Below are 24,980 nucleotides of genomic sequence, written 5' to 3' on the forward strand. Positions count from 1 at the left end.
TTACTGTGTTTTACTGTGTGTTATTTCGCATGAATGTAAATCTATGTAAACCTTGTTTTACTTTGTGAATGAGCCGCAGTCTCATATGAATATATTCCTCATGTATTAGAAGTTAATCCTAAGTTTTATTGTTGCTCCAAACTTACTCTATTTTATTGTGTCTTTTTGTAGTGAGTGAATACTGTGATTTTTAATTCTATGTAATAGCTCCGCGAAATCCAGGTCCGCGAAATCACCTTCTCGAATGTCATAGACCTCCGCACCTCCGCGAAAGTAGCTTCACGAAATATTATTACTCTGTCTCTCCGTGTAAATTTTTTTTCCAATTTTTCTAACAATGCTGGTGTGAAGCCACTGTTCTACTGGGAACATTTGAAATATATAATAAAAGAGTTTGGGGTTTAGTTCATGGTGTCTTTGTTTCATTGATTTGTGGTACGTGCTAGGTATGTGCTTTCCTAAATTGTGTTTCAATATCATATAATTGTTATTTCATTTGTAGAGTATAGGAACATTCTATTAGTAAGTTTTGGGATTATCTTATGTGATCCAATTCATTGTATGAGCTAACAATTTTCTCTTAAGATATATATAGAGTTTGAAGGTTCCCCAGCCCTTGGGCTCCAAGTTCACAGACTTTAGGCAAATGCTAACTTTGTTTGGGCACCAAGAATTTTATGTGGGTTTCTTACTTCGCTAAGGCTGTGGCTAACACCTATTTTTCGAAATACATCAAGCTATTGTCATTATCATAAAAAAATTAATCTTCACATATTCTCTCAAGCATTGTACATTTGTATATTTGTAAATATATTTTTGTTAAAAAAAATTGTAAATTATTTTTCTAACCCTTGTATTTTAAATTCCTAATCCATTTTAATTTTTGTATAGTATTTGGGGTTTTGATTTTTATTTTATTGGGTATTTCGATTTATATTCTAAATTTGTTTTAGGATTGAGGAAGAAATTGGCATTGGAGACCTCAGAAACCCTAGACGTCTAAGTTTTCAAGCTATTTTTGTAGGTTTTTTACTTTCAAATCAAGGAAGAAACCCATTTTCTGAAGGTCCTAGCCTTTACCCAACCTAAACGGCTAGTCTTTGGGACCTATTTTGCAAGCATTAAGAAGGCCATAAGCCCTACAAGGGCTAGATCTCATTGCAAACAAGGGTTTCTTCAAGGGATTGGAATTTTATCTCTAAAAATTTGTTTTGTAGTGATTTTGGGGTTAACATTATGTTTTCAGGTGGTCACTTTCATTGGAAGTCTTCCTAGCGATCTACAAGGCCTCAAGGCCTCTTGGTTTTCTCTCTAACCTTGTTATTTCACCTCTGTCCTAAAATTGAATTCTGAAGTAATTTATGACAACAGTATAATTAAGGCCTAAACACACTTTTTATAAGCCTAAGTTCATCAATAAATCACCTAAGGCATTTATAATTAACCTAAAGTTGAATTTGAGTGCATAGAAGTGATTTTTGTGGACTTTTGGGTAATTTTCAAATCTAATATGTTTGCTACAACCACCTAAAAACACTTGCAGTAGTCATAAAGGTCTGATCTTTGGGTTTTGAGCTAACATTTTGTGAGTCCATGTGATTCCTCTCACATCTCCAAACTTGGCATAGGCTATTAGGCCTTGGGGTTTGTTTCTATTGCCTTCATCTCTCATTTTAATTGGCTGCATAATTTAGATAAGATCTGGTATATTGATATAATAGTGGCATAATCATCATAATACAAGTCTAAAGAACCCACACATTAAGTTAATAACTTATACACGACATCAAGAATAAATTACAAGGGTTTGATCTATCAATTTTATTGTTTTATGTTGGCTATCATATAATTTTCAAAGTCTGATTTGAAATTGCAGAGGTCTGATTTGAAAGTTTCAGGTCTAATACAATTGTTACAGCAGTGTATTCAGGACATAAAATAAGTCCAAATTCATTAACAAGTGTTAATTTTAGATATGTTCTATGCTAGAGCAATTTATTTCAATTTCTTTTCCACATTAGCAATCACATCAACATAAAGTAAACCGTAGATAGAACATAAATATAAATCGCAGAAGATAAGCCAAGAGAAGAGGACACAAGATGTGGCGCTAGCCAAGGACAAACCCCAATGTGGGGAAACCCTTGATCAATTCTTCTTTTATGTTCTTCAAAGTTCAGCAGAGAAAGTGAGAGAGATAGTACATTTACAATAGAAGTCAATCACTTTGACTTTTGATATCGGCATGAGATCAGTTGAAGACATATTGCTTCAACTGATTCTCTAAGGTGACTCGTTCACCTATCATAGTGTTGCATCTCATCTATTTGCTGCACATTACCGTGTGACACTTTGCTGTACTGTCTCATGTGTTGAACCTTGATGACTGACCTGCTCTCATCTTCATGTTGCTCATCATGCTGCATCTTCCATGGTCTTATTCATCATCAAGCTGCCCATGCTCATGATCTCATTCATCATTATGTTGCCCATGCTCATATCATCATGCATCATTATGCTGCCCATGATCTCATACATCATGCTGCCTTCCTTTGGAGACAAATGCTCCAGATGTTTCGGTAGTTCCTGGTAGTTTTGGCTTTTCCGGCAGTGCCGACAGTTCTGGCATTTCCAGCTTTTTCGGCTTTTCTAGCTTTTCTGGTATTTCCGGCGTTTCTGGCTTTTCCAGCAGTTCCAGATTTTTTGGTAGTTCCGGCTTTTCTGTCTTTTCCGGCTTTTCTGGCTTTTCCGGCGTTTCTAACTTTTCCGACAGTTCTGACTTTTCCAGTAGTTCTGGCTTTTCTGGCAGTTCCAGTGTTTCTGGCTTTTCCGGCTTTTCCGACAGTTCCAGCTTTTCTGGCAGTGCTGGTTTTTTTCGGCATTTCCGGCTTTTCCTTAGGATCTCTCCTCCTACTAAAACCGAAAGACAAGTAGGGAGAGGAAGAGATCCAAGTGTGTGTAGAAATGACTTGAAGTCCTCTTCTATTATACTAAAATGTAGAGGTTGAATAGACATGACTGTTGGGCTTCTGAGCTTACATAAGTTGTTGGCCAACTTAACAATTTGTCCATAATAGAAATAATTTCATAACTTCATAAATACTTATTGAAATCGGATGATCTTTAGATCAATCCTACACCTCTCAATGAGAGGGATCCAATAAAAATATCAACTGCCATAAATAATATAACCCACAAGGAGTTTGGCCCTAGTTGCCAATTTTAACACTCCCTCTCAATTAGGGAGAACTCCATCTGCTGATCCATATGTCCAACTGTACTATCTCTGCTATCAGTGCCTTGCACTCTCTGCTCAACTCAGCTCAGCTCTCCTGGCTCTGCTCTGCTCTGCTTTGCTCAACTCTGCTAGCTCTGCTGGCTCTGCTATGCTTTGCTGGCTCTGCTCTGCTCAACTTAGCTCTGTTGAACCATGAAGAAGAAGAACTGATCGAGAATGTGCCATACCATTCTCCATTGACCCGAAGTCAGTATCAGAGTGTGTACCACTGCTCCCAGACCAGTCCTCAACCGACCTGAAGTCAGTGTCATAGTAGGTACAACTCCTACCACTTGTCCCAGACCAGTACTCTACTGACTCGAAGTCAGTCTCAGAGTATGTACCACTGGTCCCAGACCAGTCCTCAACCGGCCCGAAGTCAGTATCATAGTGGATACAACTCCTACCACTGGTCCTAGACTAGTATCATTGATCCCAGATCAATGAAGGTCATCCTAGCATAGGGAGTATGGTAGATACAGCGATGCGTCCATTGGTACTACTATGGTCCCTATCCTCATTTCCCCGCTCATTGATCATATGAGAGGTACTTCCCATGAGTCCCAGACTGCATGGGTAGGATGAGATGACAGGAGAACTTAATCAATCCTGTCCTCGCAGGAGAACTAATCATCCTGCTACACAATCGCCATGGAGAACATGTCATCCAGGCCTCATAGGAGAACTAATCATCCTGCTACACAATCGTCATGGAAAATACATCATCTAGACCTCACAGGAGAACTTATCATCCTGCTACACAATTGTCATGGAGAACACATCATCTATAACTCACAGGAGAATTAATCATCCTACTACACAATCATCATGGAGAACACATCATGCAGACCTCACAGGAGAATTAATCATCCTGCTACACAATCATCATGGAGAACACATCATCTAGACCTCATGGGAGGATTAATCATCCTACTACACAAGAGAGTGAATCATCTTTTCCCACAAGAGAGCGAAGCATCTTGTTCACAGGAGATCGAATCATCCTGTCCACAGGAGAGTGAATCATCCTGTCCCAGTGCGCACCACCAGGGGAGGGTGAGTCACCCTGTGGTCGTATGTTGCTCTAGTAAGAACCACAAGCCCCCAGATCTCCCATAGCTCAATGTATACAACATGCAGGACTCTTGTACAAGGGTCTCTTGACAACTCCAATTCGTTCGAGAAAATCACAGATTTGATCTTTCCCCCAGGGGTTAGACAAAGTGTAGCGACCTATACATCATCTCATAGCGATGGAGCTTCCTTGCTCATGGACTTACCATATCCCATATAAGGTAGTATCTAATGTCTATCTGTTGGAGCAATCGTCGAATACGAGATTCCTCAATAATCGAATCCGACCTCTGGTTGTCACAGAGAATCACAGTGGTACAAATAGCTCACTTGAAGAGCTTCCCCAACCAGGCAGCTTCATACAAGATCATACTCATAGATATGTATCCGGTCTCAGCGGTGTTTATAACTACCGACTTCTGCTTCCTGCTCATCCATGATATTGAAGCAGAATCCAAAGAGAAACAACACTAAGAAGTGCTCTAGTGATCCTCCACACTGCCTGTCTAATCAGCGTTCAAATAATCATGAAGTTTCATATTTCCGGCAGTGTATCTCAATCCATGTGAGATTGTGCCTCGAAGACATCTCAAAAGATTCTTGCCACCAATCCAGTGAGGTTCAACCAAATATGAACTCACCATGCTAACTGCAAAACATATGTCCGGGAGGAAGTTCACCAAGAACATCAACGCGAATGATTTTATGAGATTCAGAGGCATTTCCCAAAACTGGTCCGACATCACTACCATATAACTTCTGAAAGTTAAGATCCTCAAGGTAGTCATAGGCTTGTAGTTCACCATTCCACATCTGGAATCCAACTCCCTCTTACTTCTGCAAATGAGAGGGTCTGCACCTGTTAGAAGTAGGTCATCCTCATAAGGTGTTGGTATGAGAGGTCTATCATCCACAACCTTCGGATGGTTTGGATCCAGTTCACTCCTAGTGAATCTCAGCTTTATCAGACAACTATCGATCCTCTCATACTATGCCCGGGATGTTTTGCTTCAAGCCATAGATGGCTTTCTTCCATATGCGAGATTCTTGATTATCAATCTCAGACCCCTTAGGTTGTTCCAGACCTGTGGACCTGCTACATGTGGGGAATGGTCCCCTTGTAAGATTTTCCTTCGGTACATCTCAGACATGTACTTTCATGCTCCTTTTGAATTCAGGCATCCCTATCACCATCTGACTCACAGACCTTCGGTGCTATGTGACAATGGACATGGTCCCCAGTGGACTTCCTGCAATTTGATACAACCCTGAACTCAAAAACATCTTTGAAAATTCTATTTCCAAACACATACCTTTCCATCGATGAGTGCCACCCTGAAACCTTTGACTTCCATTTCTGAGATGGACACTAGGTTCTTCTTGTGATCGGGTGGGTTCCTTGCTTTCCTTGAAGAGTCGACCATTTCCTTGATGACTTGCATTACCTTCGGACACTCCTTCGCATAATGGCCGAACTTATTGCAACCAAGGCATTCGCCTTTCCTTCCACCCTTAGATCCGAACTTACCAATGAAGTGATCTTTAGATGGGCCATCAGAAACTTCTGCTACGCCATTCTGATAATATGTTCTACTTCGACTTCACACTTTGTGAACTTAGAAGAGAGATGTGGAACCCATTGATCCTTTTGTCTTGTCCCTATTGTCTTTGATGATTTCTCTTTCACTCTTGCTTGGGCATTGTCTTCACTTTAGCTCTGATACCATGTTAATTTTATGTATGTTCTATGTTAGACCAATTTATTTCAATTTCTTTTGCACATTAGCAATCACATCAACATAAAGTAAACTGCAGATGGAACATAAATATAAATCGCAGAAGACAAACCAAGACAAGAGGTCACAAGATGTGGCTCTAGCCAAGGACAAACCCCAATGTGGGGAAGCCCTTGATCAATTCTTCTTTTGTGTTCTTCAAAGTTAAGCAGAGAAAATGAGAGAGATAGTACATTTACAATAGAAGTTAATCACTTTGACTTTTGATATCGGCATGAGAAATAGAAGTCAATCACTTTGACTTTTGATATTGCTTCAACTGATTCTCTAAGGTGACTTGTTCACCTATCATAGTGCTACATCTCGTCTATTTGCTGCACATTACCGTGTGACACCTTGTTGTACTGTCTCATGTGTTGAACCTTGATGACTGTACTGCTCTCATCTTCATGCTGCTCATCACGCTGCATCTTCCATGGTCTTATTCATCATCAAGTTGCCCATGCTAATGATCTCATTCATCATTATGCTGCCCATGCTCATATCATCATGCATCATTATGCTACCCATGCTCATATCATCATGTTGCTTATTATGCTGCCCATGATCTCATACATCATGCTGCCTTCCTTCGGAGATAGATGCTTCGGATGTTTCGGCAGTTCTTGGTAGTTTCGGCTTTTCCGGAAATTCCGGCGTTTCCGGCAGTTCCGACAGTTTCGGCATTTCTGGCTTTTCTGGCTTTTTCGGCTTTTCTAGCTTTTCCCGTTGTTTCGGCTTTTTCAACTTTTCCGGCGTTTTCGGCAGTTCCAACTTTTCTAACATTTCCGACTTTTCTGGCAATTCCGGCTTTTCCGGATTTTCCGGCTTTTTCGGCAGTTCCGGTAGTTCCAACTTTTCTGGCTTTTCCTACTATTCCGTCTTTTCCAGTTTTTCCGGCAGTTCTGACTTTTTTGGCTTTTCCGGCTTTTCTGGCAGTTCCGGCTTTTCTAGCTTTTCCTTAGGATCTCTCCTCCTACTAAAACCCAAATACAAGTAGAGAGAGGAAGAGATCCAAGTGTGTGTAGAAATGACTTGAAGTCCTCTTCTATTTATACTAAAACGTAGAGGTTGAATAGACATGATTGTTGGGCTTCTGAGCCTACATAAGTTGCTGGCCAACTTAACAATTTGTCCATAACATAAATAAATTCATAACTTCATAAATATTTATCGCAATCGGATGATCTTTAGATCAATCCTACACCTTTCAATGAGAGGGATACAATAAAAATATCAGCTGCCATAAATAATATGACCCACATGGAGTTTGGTCTTAGTTGCCAATTTTAACAAAAAGTCACTTAAGGCATTGAACATTAATCTTGTGGTTAAATTGATTGCATATAAGTTATTTTTTGAGGACCATTGGACAATTTTCAGATCAGATATGTTTGCTACAGCCATATAAAATAAAATAACAATGGCATAATAATTGAATTGCAGACATATTTCATCATTGGAAAATCATTGGCATTGGTTGGGCTTGGATTTATTTGCATATCTTGTCACTTCTTGAGGGTTGTCATAAAAATCAGAGGTCTGATATATGTTGCATAAGGTCTGATATAAACATTGAAGTGGTGTCAAAAATTGTTGACAGTCATCTAAATTCACTTGGCATTTGTTCCTTACATCCTTGCTACTCAAGTCAATTTATAATCATAATCGTGATTTCTTGTGGTAATTTGGAAGAATTGCTAATTGTGTTTAAGCTCTCTATCTTGTGTATCTAATTGACACATTGGCACTCTATTGTTATTGGTCATTATCTAATTGGCATTATTATTTCATGAGAAATTGTCTTGATCTTAACAACATATTGGCGCTTTCTATCTTGTTTCATTGAGCATTCTCTCTTTTAGTGAAGATCGTCATTACATATTGATTAAGTACTTCATCATTTCAAATTGAATATCGTTGTGATTTATCGCTAAGTACTTAAGACATTTAACAATATCACTAAAAGTAATCTTACATCTTGCATTTACATTCTAGGATTAGATTGCACTAATTTACCTCCAAGCATAAGCTTGGTTGATAGAGAGATAGGACCACCTTTCTCATCTAGCTTGAGTCTAAAAACTCTTAAGTGGTTAACATGGTGACCTTGCAGTCGTCAGAGCAACAGTCTCTGTAGCGCTGGAGGCACCAAATGGTTGGAACACAGGGGGAGGTATCATTAATCAAGCCTATGCTTGCTTCCCGTTGGCTTCCATCCCACAACCTACTCTAGAGGCTAGTTCCAAAACAGTTAAAAGGAAGGTTACATTTAGAATAGGAATCTAAATTAAAATCAACCAAGATTTTGCATTTCACCTAGCTTGTAGGATTTGCATTTTATCTAGGTTAGTGAAGCATCCAAGCAGCAATTGTTCATTCGGTTACTTGGCATTTAATTGGTAACAAGCAAGAAGTTGACTCCGTAAGGCACTTGTCTCACATTCAAATCTAATCTAATCTTTAAATTCTGCTAAATTTAACCAAGTAGCTAGGCCATTCAATCGTGTCTCCCAAACTCATTGGTTGCCAACTTGTCCTTCATTTTCACATTTCCATAGGGACTACCCCCCATAGCCTATTGTTGGGAGATAGCTAGAACGGATAGGTCATGGATCAGAGTGACAACCCCTGACTTGAGTTGTTGTTGCAGTGCTTGTACAATCGGAGCGACAACAATGATTTATTTATATGAGCCTTCTCCCACTCATTTTACAAATAAAACAACTAAGAAGTCCTATTGACAAGTTCACTTTAAGTGTTCCACAAAAAAGAAGTTACAAGCCAACCTCATAGTTCAAAAACATAACATATATGACATAAAAGCCCACATATTTGGGGATAAATGCTCCTAAAGCATGACATCATCCTCCAAATGAACTCAATAACCCACTCAAAGGATGAGATAAGGGAAAGTGAGTGTTCCATACTCCAATATGCATCTCAAGCATCATGTGCAAGTTATCCAAATTAACTCAATGCCAACACGTCATGTCCGACATGCCTTATAGCACACTCAAAGTCGAAAAAAGGGTGACATGGCACGAAATAACACAAGAGTTGGGCTCTAAGGTGATATCATCTAGGCTTTGGAACAAGTGATGCCCATCAAATGTCAAGGCCAGCCTGGGGACATCCTGAGTCTACTGGGCATATCATCAATATCTCCAACAACAAGCTTCGTGGGATCAACATATCAGCAATTGGGGGTCCCTTGAGGTGTTGAGAATCATGTGGGGTCATAAAATAGCCCGACGCTTTGTTTTGGGCGGGCAACACTGCATCATGAAAGTCAATCTCTCTCTTTGCAAGTGGATAGTACAATCTCTGCTACTTTGTTGAGGAGGTGGGTCAATCATCTTAAGAAGCCTTTGTTGCTATGATGAGAACCACCTCACAAAACCTACTCAAGATCAAGTGTAAATCAACAATCATTAGGTACCTAAAACCATGGATACATCATAGTGGACCATACTTAACGTTAGGGGCATAACCAATACTTCACACAGATATCACCTTCAAATTTCTAACTAGACCAAGTCCCATATAACTGTTCCCTCTGTTATGTTAGGGATGGCTAAATCAATAACCCTATTAAGTTTTACCACCTTCAATGCTAAGTGACAAGTCTTGGGTTAACCCGTCAATCCATAGATGCAAGTGAAAATGGTGGCCATGGAGTGGGCATGACTTCAGGGCAAGGTGCCATAGCCAAATGATTAGCTAACAATGGTCCAACATCCTGAGTGTATAGATGTAATGAGGGACCAATTGTGGAGGCATGAGTTACCCCTTTCCTTAGCATACTTCTTCACCCCTCTGATGCACCTTTTACTTATTTATGATAATGCTTTGATTTGGGTGCATATGTAATATCCCTAATTTTGTGAGCTTGGGAATTCTTTTCCCAATTTTGGTAATATTAATTAGAAGGGGAAAATATTATTTTGGAGAAAGGTGACAAGTATTATTTTATTGGAGATTGGTGGCAAATTATTACTTTATTAAAATGAAGGAAAAAACCACTTTGTGGAAAATGGCCCCCACCAATAAAATAATAATTAAAAAGGGAGTCTAGAAGCATGGGAGAAATTGTAAAGGGAGGAGGGACTCATTTGTTGAGGGATCTTTTGACTATTACACTTCGCATTACATATTCTCTTGGAGTTGTTTAGCACAAGAAGAGAAGTGTTGTTTAGCACAGAAGTTCCAAGCAGAATTCCACCCTCATTTTGGAGAACTCAGAGTGTCTTCCCAGTGAAGAAATTTGGGGAGTACAATTTAGGATTTCCACAGAGCTTTATTGCAGGTGTTTACCCAGTTCTGCGCACTTCCTGGGCACAGAGGAAGTTTGTGGAGCACAAATTTCTTCAGCTGGAGTGAGTTGGGAGATCTGGTGATTTGTAGAGAGATTTCCTACCTTGAGACCAGAATTTTGGTAGTGTTTTGCAAGGCAAAAGTCTTGGCCATTTGGTGGGCCGAATTTCTCCATTCTGTGAGTGCGTAGAGCTCACTAGAGAAAGCTTGCGCAGGGGATGAGGGAAACTAATTTCCAAAGGAGATTACTTGGAGGAGAAGGTAGTTTCCGGAGGGTATTTTGTGTGGAATTTTAGTGGAAATTCAACAAAGGATTTGGGAGTTTCTGGAGCATTATTTCACAGTAGTGCGTGTCGCTAGCTAGAGGGTCACTCACACTATTTGGTGGGCTCTTTCGTCATTCAGAATCAGCCCAAACCTTTTCTAGGATTTTGTGGGTATTTAGAGAAGAGTCTATGGTTGCATTTTCAGCGTGATCTTGGCAGTATTCAGGCCAAAAATTCACTTTCTTTCAGCAATGCGTTTTACTAGTCAGCTAACAATTTGCACCCCTTTGTGGGTTTCCTAAAGAGTTGGTTTGGGGCCAAACCCTTTTTGAGTTTCGTTGGCCTTGTTGAGAAAGTGCACTAGCTAATTTCTTAGAATTTTTGAGCACTTCTAAGGGAATATTTTCCATTTCCTATCTAGCAGCAACAACGAAAAATTTATTGGGTCAATGCAGAAATTGGGGAGGAGCTTCTACAACACTTGAGATCCTTTATTATCACCTGAGTTTTTCCTTGCTTGCTTGTAGCAAGCCCAAGTTCTACTATTACCATCTATTGTACCCATTCTGCTCATATTAATAGAATGACTCAGAGCTTTGGTTCATATTTCTGGTGTTTAATTCCTATGCTTGTATGTTTTTGAGATTGCAGTTTGTAGTTAGTTCATAGCCTTTGTTATTTCTTGTATTTTCCTATTAGGAATAGTACATTGGTGTCAGAGCATGATCTTGGTTAGCTGTGGAGAAGTTAGCAAGATCATGGCGGTGTTAGACATGCATGCACAGTGATTGGTGAATTTATCGACACTCCAATGATGCAAAAAGGGAGGAGTACAAAAGGTATCATGGAGGAGTTGATGAGGCATAACCAATAGTTGGTGAGGCAGACCTAGTAGATTCTAGAGAGGATGAAACAAATGATACATAACCAGCAGAGAAGGCATGCAAATGCACGCATAGCCCAGCAAAACAACATCCATCCGTATGGCCTGTATAGCCGTCCTACCATGCCTCATTTCCTGGATGAACCAGAGGAAGAGAAAGTCAAACACCTTTGCAAACTTGATGAGGTCTTTCACAAAGGGGATTAATGAGTATGATGCAATGGACCCCAGGGTCAGGAGGGCTCTATCATTTAGGGAGATTTGTCATTTGAAGGATAAGCATATATCAGGAGTTGGATCTTCATATAGATGGGGACAGTTAGAGGATGAGATCTGGAGAGACCCTGGATGGAGGAAATTTGGATTTATAGATCAGGAACCATGGATCCAGGGCACAAGTACACTAAGCGCAAGGCCCACTTCGTGGAGGTGATTCTTGACATCAAGCATGAGGAAATGGCTCATGAGACAGATAATATCAGTATCTGTGACGAGGAATTAGGTCGGTGTAGTGTTACTTGGGAGTCACCATTGTTGGAGATCCCATTGATGGATCAAGTTGAGACATTTGCAAAGATGGTAGAGCATACTCTTGTAGGGCCATCCAGTAACGAGGAACTAATAAGCATAAAGATACCCAGAGCCATGATAGAGTTTCCAGATGGTAACCACCTACAATAGCGTGGAGAGCACCTAGAGGAGCATGAGGTAGATGAGGATGTTATGCATGATGAGCTATTTGTAGAGGGACAAATGGCGAGTATTGTTGAGCCCATGGTAGAGGAGAATGGACATTCATATTTTGGGCTTGCCATCGATAGGGAGTAGATAGATGCGCAAGCAGCCAGCAAGGCTGCATCACTTCCTAACACTAGCTCTCTTCAAGCTTATATAGATGGGGCTTGCGACATTGTTAGGTTACCTCTACACATTAGATACAAGGAGTTAGGGTTACTTAGATGAATTTTATGCATTGATTAGGACCGTGGGACGAGGTGACATGAGTTGCACAAGGTGCAACATTCACATGATGTAGTTGTTAGGTGTACAGGTGTTCTTGTATTCGGCAGATTGGATGGCATGGGGTATTGAGTTGGTACCTGATGGAGTAGGCTAGGAGGTTGGATACATCCATGGCCACAGTTCAGTAGAGGCCATGGATTACCAGAGGGGATAGGGGGCGAGATTGTTGTTGGGATCCAGGTAGAATTCCCCATCACATCATGGACTTGGTTAGAGATGGTGTTAGCGGTGTGATGGATCCAGAGACTGATTGCACCAATGCTTTCAGGTCTTTATCAGATGCCCAAGCAGCATTAGTGACAGGATGGATTGAAAAGACAATGGATAGACACCATGAATTGTCTTGACATGTTGGTTAGGCATGGAGTTGCATGATCATTAGTATACTCTGGCAGGAGTTTGTCAGAAGAGGAGGCATCGACAGGCCACTAGATAGGGCATTGTATGGAGACGATGCCCTCCCATTGATGTATTGGGCATAGGAGCCACCGAAGATCGACACAACAATGATATTTCCCCTAGCATGTGGGGATTTAGATCGCTCAAGTTTACCAGGGTAGATGAGGAGATATGACACGCAACATGGTGGGTTCACTAGCAGAGTGGCAGATACATTGTCACATACGAGATGCCTTATGATGCAGGGTGGTACGACAGTAGGCAATGGTATCCAGTGGGAGCACAGAAGTGTATGGTGGTGTGTCATGATGTGTGGGCTTTCCCTGTGGAGTAGGAGGATCGATTCACACCACCTGGAGTTTCAACATGAAGTGATGGATGCTTCGACACAGGAGGGATGCCAGTTGATTCAAAATGGTATGGTAGTTGGTAGTGGTATCCAGCAGTGCACAAAGGGGTGCAACTAGGTGCGGTCATGTGCCAAGGGACGTGGAGATTCATATTTATATGCAGGGGAGAGCAAGGATGCTTGGCCGTATGTAGTGATGTGTGATGATGCTGCCCATTGGGATTTTGTAGCATTACCTATAGGGAGGCCGCCTGATAGGGATGACAGACATGCCATTGAGTGTAGCTCACCCAGGATTGATGAGGACACAAATGAGCATCATTTGATGATAACCATGGGAACTCACGCGCCTCTCTCACTTCCACATTATTTGCAACAGTGTTGTTAAAATTGCGATAATATCGCAATATTATCCCTTTATCGCGATTTTTTCCCGAAGCCGATATTATCGCGAGTAATACTCGCGTTTTTTTATACGCGATTTTTCGAAAAAATCGGGATTTTTTCCCAATTTATGGCCGAGGGTTGGGGCAACGCAGTTTTATAAGGGATGCTAAATGTTTGAAATGCAATTTTTTTGAAAGAAACAAATAATTTTTGAGTGGGGCAGCTAAATGATCAAGTCTAGGCCCTAGTATTGATATGTTATTCATGGTAATGTTAAATTCTTAAAGTAAAAGTGAGATGAAAATGAAGATTAAGGATGTTTGTGAGTGGTTCCGGCCTCATTGGAGTTCATATGGAGAAAGTAGAATTTTAGATTTCATTCAAAATCCAGCAGACTTATTAGTTTTTCAGGATTTCAGGATTGGGAGATTGTAATGTTTCCAGGTGACACCACCTGCCCAGGCTACCCCTGCCACTAGTAGAGGATGTGGTCTACCTCCTATAGCTCCTACTTCTACTTCTTCAGCTTCTAGAGCACAACAGACTCCATTGCCAACTCCACCAGCACTAGCATCTACATCTAGAGGGAAAGGAAAAGCTGTGGCATTTTCTCATAAGAGGGGCAGAGGAAATCAATAGGATTAGACTTTAGTGATTTTCTTCATTTTATTGTATATGACATTATGACATGATGAGATACATTATTATATTTTTTGTTGATATTTTGAAGCTGAGTTGGGACTCAGGAGTCAGGACTTACTATTCAGGACATGATTCAATGTTATGTGTGATTTTAGCACTAGAAATGATATTAAACATCTTATATATTAGTTCTTTTATCATATTTATGTTTCAATGTATTTATTTTATGTTGTAGATGGTTTAGATATTAAAAAAATTGAAAAAAATGAATATTTTTGTACCAAACGATTTTTTCCCAATTATTTCCGATTATTTCCCGATAATTATGATTTTTTCCGATTTTTTCCTCGCACCGATATTATCCCAATAACGATTAATGCAACATTGATTTGCAAGCACAAAGGAGTTGGATGTTGTCCCTTGTTGCCTTCATCTTGAACAACAGGACATGGGAGGCTCACTTGAGACAGCGAGTCCGGACACTGAGTACCCAAAGTGAGACTTTTCAGTAGTGGCATTTGGTCAGGGCATGAGATGATGGATACAGGCTCAAGGCTTGTGTAGTTTTCCGTAGAGGTATCATATGTTCTGCCCCTGAGCTCACACTTAGGGGGATGTTCGTGAGGGAGCCACATGATGCACTTTTGGCAGGACCGTCCAAGGCATTATATGAGCATCAAGTATAATGGATAGTGTTGTCGCGCAGATTGGCATGACAACGCTCGGACCGGGGGCTGTCACTCTGATCCCCGATCCCTCCGTTTAAGCCCGTCTCCTGCGGCTAAGGGGGGTAGACCCTGCGAGATAGTGAAGACCAACTGCCAAACAGTTGGGTGGGAGACACGATACACGATGTGATAAGCACTAGATGGATTTAGAGATTTAATAGACCAGTGCCTTGTGGAGTCAATGTTTAAATGATTACTTTTTAAATGATAAAAAAAACATGGACCATGAACAGAAACCATCTATCATCAGCTAAATCATGCGACCAAAACGATATCCAGCAACTGAAAGCTTTGAAGAGATAAATGCCTTAAACCACCATGAGCATCATGAATTATTAACCAGACATTGGATTTCGTGTTTCGACTTGAAAATTTCAGATCTCAGCATGAAAGATATATCGCGAAAAACAACTGAAATTGGCAAAATGATTTTCCACAAAATTTTTATTTTTATTTTTATTTTTTTTAAATCTTTTTTATTTTTTTATTTTTAATTTTTTAATTTTTATTTTTCAATGTTATGGAAATTAAAAATAAATCTAAAAAAAATTTAAAATTCTAAAACTAATCTAATTTTAAAACTAAACTAAACAAAAAAATTAAATTAAAATTAAAAAATCTAACAAAAACATTTTTATTTTATTTATTTATTTATTTTTTCTTATAAATTTTTTTAAATCTCTATCTAAAACTCAAAATCTAAATCTAACTAAGATCTAAAACACTAAAATCTAAATCTAAAACTCTAATTTAAAGTCTAACTAAATCTAAAAGCTTTAATAATTAAAATCTAAATTAAAAAAAGAAAAAGAAAATTAAAATGAAAACAAACGTAAAGAAAATTAAACTATAAAATAATTACAAACTATAAACTATAACTAAAGAAATTCTAAAACATGATTTAATGTATACGGAGAAAATCTAAAATCTAAACATATTAAAAATAAACTAAGCCTAAAACCCTTTTCATTAAAATGAAGCCCCAAACGAAAACTAATCTAAAACAAGGGGAGCTGCGACACAGCGAGTCCCTGCGTGAAGTAAAACAATGAACTGAGTTTTTAAGAAGCAAAATGCAGCTTCTGTATACAACATCGTTGAAATCAAACTTGCACCAAGTGATGCTACTCCTCTGCCCAGAAATAGGTCTTCTTCAAGCCACATGATGAATACATGGCGGGTGTAAATCCTTGATCAATGTTATCAGTCCGAAACTCTTTTGCATTTTCAGCAGTCACGGTGGAACATAGTTCGCATAGTTTTTTCCAACGAAACAACCTCCAAAGTGCAGAGCACCTATAGCCTTGTATGCAAGGGTAGCTGCGTTCTCGGCCTGCGCTATCACGTACCCGATTCTACACTGCTTACTCATGGGGTTTCCCATGCTCTTATTAAAAGCATATGGGGTTTACGACCTAGGTTAGGCTTTGATTAAAAAGACAACATTTCAAAAACTGTGCCCCTAATATTTACGACCTAGGTTAGGTTTTAATTAAAAAGACAACATTTCAAAACTATGCCCCTAATATTAATATTTAGGGGCCACAACGGTCGTGATCCACCCACACAAGACAGGCTAAGTCACCCGCGCAAACAGCACGTCATTAACGACACGACTGGACGAAGCTGAGGTGTAACGCTTGCTCATTTCCATACCGAATCTCAAAGCAAATATCAGATTCTACATAACCATACGGGAACTAACCAATATTTGGCGACCCTTGGATTTTCATGTAAAAGCCAGCCAGTGTAGAATGAACTATGATGAGAATCGAACCTTGAACCTTGACTATCGCCCAATCGATACGACAATAATAACAGTATGAAATGCAAATTGACAAGACCCATATAATCACAGCCTGTACCTCAACCATTTGCCCGCTCATTCGGTTTGTTTAGAGTAGTTTTCTGAAGCCAAGTAACGGCCGGCCGTCTGCTTACTATTTCAAGGCGCCTTTAATTTTGGGGGAATTGATTTGAAAAACAGGACCCCTAAATTGCATAATAGTGGATTGCAGTCTGACAATTTTGCAATATATACAATTACTCGAAAAGCAAGTTAAAAACATGTCTGTTGAGCCTGGCCCCGTGTTCAGCACAGATATAACAATGTGTAGAGGTGCAGAAAGTATGCAATAAGTCAGTATGAAAGATGCAAAATCTCAAACATAAAATACAAAACCAACAGCCAAAGGGTAATTTTGAGGTTAGAGATAAACACATCATGAAAACCTTCATAGCGCATAAAATTTTGAGTTACTTGTCTCAATGCAGTGGTCACGTGTCGTATATTCTGCATGCAAATATTTTATGGTCGACTCTACATTGGAAAGGATGTTAGGCCAGAGGTAGAGCCATAACACGTGGCTTGCATGCTCGCAACTTTATTGTAACAATCCAAAACATCTGTCTTCGGTCACTATTACAGATCTCCATGAAGATGACATCCGATCCAGATTTCTTTCAAATGTCATCCGGCCTGGTAGAAATATTTCTCGCTAAGCCCGAAGGAGAGCAAGCAAATTAAACGCTATACTTATCAGTAGAGGACAGCATCAATCATCCTTCTGGTTATTTCATTCTGCCTGGTTTGTGTGCGCTAGTGATAAATAGATAGACTTCGCAGATGAGAGCATCGTGGTTATTTCATTCTGCCTGGTTTGTGTGCGCTAACGATAAATAGACATACTTCAACAGTGGCAGTTTAAATGGTCTTTCCACGGGCGCCTGGGGTTTGAACTTTGAACCTGTGAATTTTTGCTTGGCAAAGCAAATCCAGCCAAAGAAGCTAAATTAGGGAATTAAGGCGAGTAGTTCCACCACAGAAAATCCAGTTGCAGTTACCATTCAGAAGTGGAAATTGCCATTGACGGATGTGGAGAATCCCATTTCTCAGAGGTCCTGTTGCCCTCCACCAGAGAAATTCAGTGTGCCTGGTAAATCTACCAGCGAATGGGGCATTGTGTTATGAATTCAGGTCCATCAGACCATCCAGTGCAGAATTGGGGCACTCCATGCACCTTCGCCTCTACTTAAAAGGTACTATACCTGCACGCCATTAGAATGAACAACCATCTCTTAGGGCCTGCAATTACATGTAGAAACGATTTTCCCATGAGGTACATGCTGCTACATGTCTTTTAAAATTCATGAGCTTAGGTACTATACCTGCACGCCATTAGAATGAACAGCCATCTCCTAACTCTTAACATATTACAGTGGATGCTCACGGTCATGAAAAGGAAATTTTGGTCTCTAATAAACAAAAATTCCATGCAATGCATTAAATATTCAATAGATAATTCCGGGAAATGGAATTTGGTCATCAGAGAGAAGTAATTTCATTCATGCAACAGTATTAGTCAAAAAGATGAAAACCTCCAACCTGTTAAAGGAGATAAATAAATAGAATTCGAACCTCACTTAGCTTGAGTATGACGATACAAATAGTTTTAAAAAAAATGATGCAAATACATGTATAAAAAATAAACTACAGTAATGAGTATACTATATGAAAAGGGGCCAGATCAGAAAATGTAAAAGAGAGATTATGTGTGTTATCAAGGAATAATTACCTGATAAGAATTAATCGAAAAAGGTTCTGAATTGATTTGCTACATGTGAACAGAGAAGGAGTCGTGTAAGACAAAGCCCGCCACAGCCGAGACAGTCTCAGAGATGGCCGACGAGACAGCCGAGATGAGATCAGGTACTGTACCTGCACGCCATTAGAATGAACAGCCATCTCCTAACTCTTAACATATTACAGTGGATGCTCACGGTCATGAAAAGGAAATTTTGGTCTCTAATAAACAAAAATTCCATGCAATGCATTAAATATTCAATAGATAATTCCGGGAAATGGAATTTGGTCATCAGAGAGAAGTGATTTCATTCATGCAATAGTATTAGTCAAAAAGATGAAAACCTCCAACCTGTTAAAGGAGATAAATAAATAGAATTCGAACCTCACTTAGCTTGAGTATGACGATACAAATAGTTTAAAAAAAAAATGATGCAAATACATGTATAAAAAATAAATTACAGTAATGAGTATATTATATGAAAAGGGGCCAGATCAGAAAATGTAAAAGAAAGATTATGTGTGTTATCAAGGAATAATTACCTGATAAGAATTAATCGAAAAAGGTTCTGAATTGATTTGCTACATGTGAACAGAGAAGGAGTTGTGTAAGACAAATCCTGCCACAGCCTGCATTATTAAAAAAACTTGCCTGAGCTACGAATGCAGTTGATGCACCTCTCGTTCCAAAGGTCTTTCTGTTTTCAGGCACTACAGTTTTCAAAACGCAAAGCAGGGATTCCCACTGGTTACGACTGATGGAGTCTCCGACGAACATGAGCCTCTTTCCTCTCAGCCTCTCCAGCAGGTCCGTAGCGTTCAACCTTCAAGGCTAGACAATTGCTAAGTTAGATGGTTAAGCAACTTGGTCTCAGATTCCATTACAGTATAAGCATATATTCAAAATAGATGAGGATGCATTTGGTTAAGAAGACGATACCTTGTTCACAGAACGAAAGCAGACGACGCACAAAAGAGCAGGTGGAAGACGACGCACAAAAGAGCAGGTGGAAGACGATTATAAAGCAGAGCACAACTGCGCTGCATCATCCACCTGTAACACATGCAAACACACTTGTAGTAATTACCTGCGATTGATAATGAACTTATGCTAATGAACTTATCATAGGTTGCTTGTAACTATCTGCCCATCCCAACATTTAATGTTTCAAAACTAATGTTAACATTAAAACAAGCCCTTTTACGGTTAGCCAAAATGCAGCAGCCTTAAAACCAATATAACCCATGGTCAGGCCTCTTCCGCCTCGGGAAGAGGCCAAATAAGATGAGAAAGTTTAAGCCCGAATGCGACTTTGGTTATGTGCACATAAAACCTCACACGACTTTAGTATAACCGCCGTATAACAGATGGAGAAAGCATTGAACTAATGCTAAGTCGGCATTGAACGATTACAATAGTCCCTGCCGGATGCCAGATGGCAGGGACTAATAAAGAAAACGCAACTTTAATTAAACCCTAGTCTAAAACAAACCAAAACGCAGCCATCTGAATCATATAACTAAAATTGAAAACGACAATCGAATTTTTTTTTTGTTTTTTATTTGATAAAATCCAAAAAATGAAACTATGAAATAAATCTAAGGTAAAAGTACAAACCATGAACAACAATTCTCAAAATCGTGTTACGCTGAACCCAAACGATTATAACATATGGTTGAACGCTGATATATGAGGTAATAAAACAATGAAATCATGACCCTGATCTGAAAATGCAAGCGAATACTCGAGCCTTACTCGCGCTAGAAAAAAAACAATACGCAGTCATTACCTGGCCCAGGAGTGAAGACGGCAGACATTTTGCAGCTGTTACCTGAGGGCTTTCGACGGCAGAATAGCCACCATTTTCACTTGAATGCAGAGAGAAAACGTGAAACGTTCAGACGGCGATCTTTTAAAAGTTTGCTTGCGCGGTTAGACACCCTGCTCTCTGCATATGGATATATAGATTCGTTGACAGCCAACGTCCTGATATCTTCCGAGTATTTCTCCGCAGGAAATGCGAGTTACAAATTGTGCAAGTGGACGCGGGTTCAGCAGATTTACGCAGGTGATGGCAGCGAACAGGGGTGCGGTTTGATTTATAGGCTTCGATCATACTGATGCTTACAGCATTTCAAAAATATGCCTTTCCTTAAAACGCTGTCTCATATACAGTCACCTCCCCAGCAAAAAATGAAAACCAAAAACGTCGGGATCCTTTGTAACAGCTCTAGAACAGCTGACTGAAAAATTGCTCTTGATGAAAAACCCTGTATCTGAAAACACAAAAATACAAAACCCTAATGAAGACTCTATAAAACAGAAATTTAAAAAAAACCCTAAATCAAAAAAGATTTGAAACCCTAGGCAGCTGATTAATGTACAAATTGTGGCTCCCTTTCAGCCAGATTCAACAAATAAGAACAAGAATATTTTAACATATCAGAAATTTTGAACTTCACTGTGAACAGAAAGAAAATCTCTCAATGTAAAACAGAAAAGAAAATCTTAATGATTAACCCAGGGCACAATCAGTTGGGCTCTGCACAGAAAGGCCTGTGGAAGTCAGCTGGTTCAGCCTAGAACTTCCCCAAACGCCCACAATTTCCTTCAGGAAGGTTTCCCTGCACACCTCAAGCAACCATCAGCACAGAGAGAAAGAGTGCTGCTAGATCTCAGAAAATAATGGAGATACCTGCCATTATTTTAGAAACCCTAGCAGCCCTCAAACCCTAGCAGGTGAACAAGATACCTGTGCTCACACTACTCTTAAAAAAAAAAAAACAAGCTATGATTAACGGCTAAAAACTGAAATATGCAGAAAATTAAAGATCTCACAGCAATCCCAGAGAGTAACACCAGCACGATTTGGACCCCAAAGTCTTTTTATTAACCAGAAAATCAGATTACAAGAGAGCTTTTTCAGTACAGACTCACAGATCAGATGATTTGAAATGACCCCCTAAGACCCTATATAAAGGAAATGATCCTAACGGCTAGTTCGAGTGATCCATGTAGAAATGATCTCGACCGTTGATGAGAATCAAGACATCTCTTGATCTCATCCATCGATTTATTAACTTAAAATATTATTATTTTATTAGTTAGGGTTTTTGCTTGATTTTTTAATTTTTTATTATTTTATTATTTTAATTCATTTTAAAATGGATCACTGAACTAAGCCTTCGGAAACATCACCTAGGACCTAGGACTTAGGATTCATGAGGGGATTTAAAACATTTCTCGACCCTCAGGACACATTACATCATGACTTTGACAAAATTACATCTTAAGGGACAAACCCATTTAATACAGACCCTCACAAAACACCCAGCGCTGTGACACAACGATAATCTAGCAGATCAACACACTAGGATTCTCCTAAAGTTCTAATGACAAAATCAATCCCGGCTTTGGGGTCAGGTTTGAAGGAAAACTCTGCCGATCCGTGGATCGGTGAGACGAAAAACCTTCCGGGACATAGATTATCACAGAAAATTAGGTCCACCTAGGCAACTTTACATACATGACTCTGATCTGCTTAGATTATTTACAATTCAAACATGCAGACTGGGTTTACAACAAAAATGATCAAGCTGTTGATGACTGTAGGCTGGCATGGACACGTCGTTCAGGAACTACCCCTCTCTGCCAACAGAAAGGAAGTGTACTGCATGGGCAGTTGACCGGTAGTGGTCAACAGATAGTATACTTCATCTACGGGAGGGTGTCTAGACTCGAAGCAGTGCCCAGGTGCATCATTGGGAGAGTTGGAATAATAAAATTCACTGGGTGGTCTGGTAGGAGCAAAGCAGTTTGGCATGTATGGGGCTGATCTTGATGACTAGTGGCCAGCTGATTACATACAAAAGTTAGAGAGGAGGGACATATGGGTTCTAGCAGATAGCAGGGCTTCACAGCAGCAACCAATGAGGAGTGGGAGTTGTGAAATTCTAGTGTGGTTCTAGGATTCATGGATTTAGCTGATTGATGGATTGCTCCACTTCATGGTGAGTACAACCATGATAGCAGGTGATTTATCTCATTCTTTGGTTGACATATGGGGAACTTCTCAAACTAGCAGGGGTCCTAGGAGGGGATCTTAGAGGGAAACTACTAGGTCAAGGGAAACAATGGAGTGATACCCCACTGTCACCTCAGCTAAGGCTCCCTGCTCTTTATGAACTTTCACCAATGGGAGGAGACCCAGTATAAAGGGGAATCACTAGATGAATAGGTCAATAAGGGGATAAGGAGTGATTCCTAAGGCCTATTCACAAGAGAGACTCAATTGTATGGCTTTCTTGCTTGGGAAGCAAGGTGATAGGCTCTCTAGGAAGGGATAAAAGGATTCTTGAGGCTAGGGTTTGGGAATATATCTTGTAAAGATGATTCCTAGGTCTAGAAATACTTATGGAGAATTGGCCTTCATAGGATCTTTGTGGGATTGGAGTTGTTAGGTTGCGAGACCACATGAGACCAAGTGGACCCAAAATTAGGTCAAGGAAGTGGAATTGATCACTCAAGGAAGGGCTTGACCTAATTGTGGATAAGAAGAGGATCAATGAAAAAATCTTCTTGGAATAAAGTGCAATGATCCCAATGAGGTTAATAGCCAAGGGAAACCTAGGGCAAAAGACGATTCTTGGGTTAGGGCTTACAATATTTGGAGATCCCACCATCATAATTTCGGGAAATTTGGAGGGCCTCTATAGGAAACCCTAGCGTAGTAATGGGCAAGAGATTGAAGTCTTTTGATGGCTAGAATGTGAGATAATTGATGCCCTAGATGACCTATGGAGGCTAGGCCTAGAAAGAGGAGAGGTGAGAGAAATATGCTTTTCAAAGTGATCACCTATGGAAGGACCAGTGCCTTATCCTTTGGGGAAGATGGAGTCAGGATAATTTATGGTTTGGAAGAGGTTCACCCAATCAAGGAGGTCATCAAGCAACTTCACATGGCATTAGGGCATGGGAGAAGCTACTTGAGATATTTACACTTCAATATGCAATAAATGATGACTTATCAAGGTATATATTTGACAAAATAACCTCTAGGAATATTCACCCATTCATACATGGCCCATGCAATGATGCAATGCTATGTAAGAACAAAATTTCCACAATTTCGTACAAGAAAGCAGTAAATTTCAGACTTGTATAGTGAAAATCCCAGCAACATTCATGTGACAAAGTAGATGACAAGAATAAGCATGAGGAAAGGTTACTTACATGTACAAAAGAGTATATCCAATCATCATATTATGCCAATAATGAAGCTCCAAGACAAGAGAAGTAGATCCAAACATCAAAATTCATCCATAACATCCAAATTCATCCTCCAAAAGGGAATGTGAAGTTCACAAGAGATACTAAATCCCAATCCAAGTGATGATGAATGAGAGAGAATGCCTCTATTCTATTTATACAATCCTCTAAGGGATTCAAATGGCCTAATTTGGACTAATAATGCCCCTAAAATAAAATAATGTGCATAATAACAATACTTTTGGTGACAAGCCCACCAAATAGCTCAATAACATAAAGATAATCCTCTCAAGAGGGTATAATGATAAACCTAATGAGTCATTGGGCCTTTGAGGAGGCCTAATGAAGTCCAAAATGTGCCATGATGTGAGAATGGGTGGGCAAAGGGTTGACCCCTTGTTTCCAAGCAAATCCATGTGGTGATACTAAGTGGCTATGAGGGGCACAAGGACATCCTCATGGGTCTCCAAGTCGATCAAAAAAGCTTGTAAATCATCCATAAGGGCTAGGATTATGTCAGAATCCCTCTGTGGTGCTCATCTGGACCCCAGATCATCTGCCAAGTGTATGATGAAAGTGTGGAGCCGACTTGTGCATGGTGAACCAGGTGCATCATCCTCATCTAAAAGGTGGAACACGAGAAATCAATGAGTGGTGTTGGGGATCCATGAAGTACTCTCTGCTATGGTGGAGGCCCATGGCTCTCAACACTCACCCTACAAGTGCCAATGTGGCCCTCTGGAGGGCTAGGACCCTGTATAAGGAGACCAAGCCCCAAATGGAGACCCACTTGCAATCCTGCATAAGATCCAATGCGTTCCCTTTCCCTCCCATACAAAAAATCATTAGAATAATCAAGTAAAATAGCTTACAAGTCATGAAATCAATGGGGACCTCATAGTGGCATGCCCTTCCATAGTGGGCTTTGGCATGTACAAAAGTATCCAAGCTCAATAGGAGGTTAATCAAGGACCCTATTAGGTGGTTTCAACCTTTAAAGGGGGTGAC

At 39.9% G+C, this 24,980-nt stretch overlaps 1 protein-coding gene and 1 long non-coding RNA gene across 2 annotated transcripts in view; both read left to right on the forward strand.

The window, feature by feature from the left end:
• The window catches only part of LOC149227579 (uncharacterized), a 472,348-nt gene that overhangs the window by 195,649 nt on the left and 251,719 nt on the right, over positions 1–24,980 (forward strand). The gene's annotated exons all lie outside the window — the stretch shown is intronic.
• LOC149227580 (uncharacterized) lies at positions 17,612–18,820 on the forward strand. The gene is made up of 2 exons (XR_016247806.1): positions 17,612–18,159; positions 18,749–18,820. It is a non-coding gene; the product is annotated as an uncharacterized LOC149227580 (long non-coding RNA).

Source organism: Pinus tabuliformis, chromosome J, assembly GCF_031772625.1.
Source record: "Pinus tabuliformis cultivar Carrire ecotype Pingquan chromosome J, CPIR1, whole genome shotgun sequence".
Classification (NCBI taxonomy): domain Eukaryota; kingdom Viridiplantae; phylum Streptophyta; class Pinopsida; order Pinales; family Pinaceae; genus Pinus; species Pinus tabuliformis.